The sequence below is a fragment of the Pogona vitticeps genome, chromosome 6, assembly GCF_051106095.1.
Source record: "Pogona vitticeps strain Pit_001003342236 chromosome 6, PviZW2.1, whole genome shotgun sequence".
Classification (NCBI taxonomy): Eukaryota; Metazoa; Chordata; class Lepidosauria; order Squamata; family Agamidae; genus Pogona; species Pogona vitticeps.
Window position 1 is genome coordinate 121,497,231 of NC_135788.1, and position 4,482 is coordinate 121,501,712.

The 4,482-nt window shown below is 60.7% G+C and overlaps 1 long non-coding RNA gene across 1 annotated transcript; it reads right to left on the reverse strand.

Annotated features, from left to right (window-relative positions):
• Positions 1 to 628: 628 nt before the first annotated feature.
• On the reverse strand, positions 629 to 3,134 carry LOC140701402 (uncharacterized). Its single transcript, XR_012080333.2, has 2 exons — positions 2,858 to 3,134; positions 629 to 1,130 (listed from the first exon to the last, which is right to left on the reverse strand). It is a non-coding gene; the product is annotated as an uncharacterized LOC140701402 (long non-coding RNA).
• Positions 3,135 to 4,482: the final 1,348 nt, after the last annotated feature.

The following is a 4,482-nucleotide window of genomic DNA, read 5'->3' on the forward strand; positions in this document are numbered from 1 at the left end:
GAGCGGTGCCTACCCCAAGCAGAGCCCAGGGCATACGCACAGCCCCCCGGGTCACCACCTTCCCCCATCAAGTCACTTGCGCTGTGGGTCTATGTTTTCCGATTGATTTTAAAAACACAGATTCGCACATGCACCAATGAAGTTAGCACATGCGAAATTAGGCAAGCCGGCGTCCTCTTTTGCCCTGGCTCTCATGGCCTGTGTCCTTCTTTGTTGGTGATGGGAAAGGAGCCACCTTGGCCTCCGCTGGTCCCTCACCTCCCTGAAGGCTTCGCCGGAGGGACAGGGAAGGGAAGACACCAACCACAGCACTGGGAGGTGGCAGGGCGGGCAAGCGGAAAGGGGGGGCGGGCGGGAGGGAAGGGTGGCGCTTTGCCCAAGGTCATCCAAGGCAGGGACAGGAATAGACAAACAGAAAGGAGGGGGAAAAATCCCCATTTCCTGACTTCCAGTCCCATGGAGGCCGCTGCCTATCGATAGGAAATTGGCACGCAATTCACCCCTGATTTAATACATGACCGGGCGCCACCCTTTCGCCCAGGGTGCTGGAATTCCGCAGCACTCAACACCACGGTCCATTTTCAAAACACTGAGCGGGCAGGACCCCCCCCTCTTTCTCCCACCATACTTTCTGTTTATACTCTCCCAGTTTTCCACCCACCCAACCACAGACCTTTTCCTTTCCCTGCTGGAAATATCCTGCATTCACGACTCATTTAATAAAATATAAAGGAAAAAAATGTTTAGGTCTGTGGAAAGAACGAGGCAGGCCAAGACGATTTTTTAAAAAATCATTTGTGTGCATGTGTTTTTCTTAATGAAGAAATAGATTAAATTGCTTGGAATCCATGCCGGCATGTTTAGGGTGTGACTCAGCATTTGGCTTCAGGGGCCTCCGAGTTCCAGACAGATACTTGGGTTTTTTTTTTTAAATTTATGGCTTACTGGTTTCAGTGAAGGCTGGCCTGGCCGGGCGGCTTTTTTTCCTTCTCCTCGTCCATCCGGGGGATGAGCGATGGCTCGGGGCAGAATCTTTGATGGGAGACCTGGGGCGTTCACAAGAGAGAGTCTTGTGACTTGTTTGTCTCGGATCCTTGCTTTTCCACTTAAGGCAACGCACTCGTTGGCCTCTGCGAGAGAGAGAGAGAAAGAAGGGAAATCTCATGAAACCAAACAGGTCAGCAGAGCCGATGTCGGCGTGGCCCAGAGAGACCTCAAAGGGATGTGGCACTTCTGCCGGGAGTTCCACCTCTTGGTTGCCACCACTGAAAAGACCACGTCTCGAGCAGGCCTTGGAAAGGAGACTCTGTTCACTCACTGACATTCTCCCAAGCGTCCCCAAAAAACAACCCCAAGCTTTGGAGTTTTGAGTTTTTCAGCTCACTCCAGATGAACTGAAGAAACTGTACGGCTAAAGCGCCCACTTTTTTTTTTTTTTTTAAAGAAAGGCGTCCTTCATGGGAACGGCTGCTAAAAGATAGGCTTCTTCTTTTTTGTAAGGTACCCGTCTCCAATAGAAGGGTGGTCAAGTCCAAGATGGATGTCAAGATCCAGAGCCATAGAGAGAAGGGAAAAGATCGGTGACTCCCCAGGCAGCAGCCCTAGGACATCATCCCCAGGCAGCAGCCCTGGGACATCGGAGCCCCCTGCAGCAACACAACAGCCGAAAGACTCTTCCAGGCTGGAGCGAGAGGCATCGTCCCCCAATTTATGTTCTACCAACCCTTGGTATCAGCCTCTGTAAATCAAAATAGGGCATATTATGCAGATTTTTGTCCTTTGTGGTCCTCTGTTTTGCTGAGGTGCAAACGGCCACCCTCATCTAGAGAACCTTTCCTGTTTTCCCAACCAGTACTCCATGTTGGGTGGATCTGGAAAAAAAAAAAAACACACACAACTAAAAGTAAAGCCACCTTGGCAGTGTGAAACTCTCGAATCGGCTACCGCCAGGGCCATATTAACCCACAGCCGAGGCCCTAAGCTTTCAGGGATTTGGGGGGCCCTCCAGCACTTCATCCCACTGCAGCGGACAGCCCGGCCCTGGTGCACGGGCGGTGCCCCCCCCCCCCCCGGTCCCTGGTCTTCAGCCAAGGGCACCGAGAAAAGGAGAAGGATCAGGTTTCCCTCTCTTGGATAGCTCAAGGGTTTAGGTATTCTTGCGGTGGAGCCAGAGGTTGGGAGTTCGAATCCCCGCTGTGCCATCATCAGAAGAGCCAGACTGGGTCGCCTCGGGCAAGCCGCCTGGTCGTCCCAGGTCACCCCCAGCAGAAGGGAAGGGTAAAGAAGAGCCACGAGTCGGAATCAACTTGAGGGCACGTCATGACGGGGATGATTATATTCCAGAGAGCATCCATAGAAATCACAGAAAAGTGTAGATGGAAGGGGCCCTGCAAAGGCCATCCAGTCCAACCCCCCTTCCCGCTCAGTGCAGGAATCCAAATCCGAGCAGATCTTCCAGGGGATGATGATCCATGTTTTTCTTGAAGGCCTCCGGCGTTGGAGCCCTGGATGCACCTTCCCTTGAGGTGGCGGGTTCCCCCCCCCCGTGGGGGGTGCTCCTCCTCTCACGGGGGGGGGAAGTTCTCCAGCACCTCCCCCTGAGCCAGGGCCCTCCAGGTCTGTCCAGACCACAGTCCCCACTGCCCTGGCCCACCCAGCGGGCACCTGGCCAAGGATGATGGGAATCCTAGTCAAACCCCCTCTGCAAGAGGAGGTTGCAGCAGACCCCTAATTCGAGGGAGCCCCCCCTTTTTTGTTGCCTGGTCCTGCCGGTGGGGGGGAGCTTCTCCCTCTCCCTCCCCCCAGCCCCCTCCCCAGGCCAGCTCCTGCCCCCCTCCCTCTCTGTCCCCACAAGCACCTCTCTTTCCCTGCTGGTCCTCCCCCACCACGCGGAAAAGCCGGAGGGGGGGGCTGGAGAATCCTGCCGGGGGGTGGAAGGCTCTTTCTGCAGGGCGATGGGGGGGGAGAAAGGATTTCCCGCAGGGAAGCCGACCCCCCCCCCCCGGTCCTCCCGCCATCCCCGAGAAGCGGCCGCCGAGAGACAGGCAGGCAGGCAGGCAGGATGGGGCCCCCGGGAGAGCCGCAGGATCCGACCCCGAGTGGGGCGGGCGGGCGAGCGAGCCCGATCCGGAGCCGGAGCCCCGTAAGCCGCCTTTTGTTCGCCCGGCGAGTCCTTTCCCGGGGGGGGGGACGCTGGGGGGGGAAGGAGAGCCATTCAGCTGGGGTGGGGGCGGGAGGAGGGACCCCCCCCCTTTCGTCCTCCCTCCCTCCCTCCCTCTCCCCCCTCCCCGGGAGGAAGCGGCGGATGCCTCCCCCCCTCCCCTCCGGCCGCCCCACTTCCTCGGCCGCCCCACCGCGCCCAGGGAAAGGGGGGGCCGCCCGGCAGATTCCGCTCGGGGCCCCCCAACCCCCAACCCCTCCGCCGCCGCCGCCGCAGCTGCCGGCGGCATCCTCCTCCCTCCCCTCCCCTCCCCTCCCCTCCCCGCCAGTATCCTCCTCCTCCTCCTCTTCCTCCCTCCCCTTTCCGCCAGCATCCTCCTCCTCCTCCTCCCTCTGTTTCCCCCCCCCGGACCCGGACCCGGACCCGGACCCCCCACCCCACCGGACCCCCAGGGGGGCCTGCTCCGGGGCGGGCTGGTTACCCCCCTTGGCGAGGAGGGAGGTGAGCGGGGCTCCCCCCCTTCCCTTCCCTTCCCTCCCTCGCTGGCTTCCGCGGGGGGGGGGAGCGGCGGCAGGGGAGATGCAACGGGAGGGAGGGAGGGAGAAGGAGGGAGGGAGGGAGGGAGGGTGCTTGGCCGTCGTTTCCCCCCCCCTCCGCGGCCCGGCCCGGCTGCCTCCTCCTCCCCCCGCTTCCCTTCCGTTGTCCGTGGGAATGATCGCCCTGCTGCTTCTTATTTTGCAAGAGTTCTCGGACTGCGGAGGAAGAGGGACTCGGCGGCACCGTCCACTATCCTCATCCTGCCCCCCCCCGGGACCCCCCCCCCTGCCCGGCCGGGAGCAGCCTTCCTCCAGAGACCCCGGTGGGATCCTGGCTGCAAAGGAAAGGGAGGGGGGCGATTGCCTCCTTTTCTGCCCCTGACTCTCCCCCCCCCCCCCAGGGTAAGTGCTTCGGGAGGATGCGGCTGGAAAAGAGCCCCCCTCCCCCGGGGCAGAGGGGAAAAGCCGGGGCTCTGTGGGGGGGGGCTGGGGGGGTTGCACTGGCCTTCCTGGCCATCTCCATTCTTGGGGCGGGGGGGGGGCTTGTGCAGAAGATGGGGGCCCTCCCAGGTGGTGCTTGGGGTATGCCTTGTCCAGGGACTGGCGTTCCTATGGCAATGGAGGCACACACGCGGGGAGGGGGGAGCAGCACCAGAGGTGGGGTTTTTTTTTAGGGGGGGTGATGGCAGTGGGGTATGTGTAGGGGTATGTGTCATGTACGGGGGGGCCTGGTGGGAATGGGTTGGACCCAGGATGCAGCTGCTTCCAGTGAGGCGCGTGGGGGGG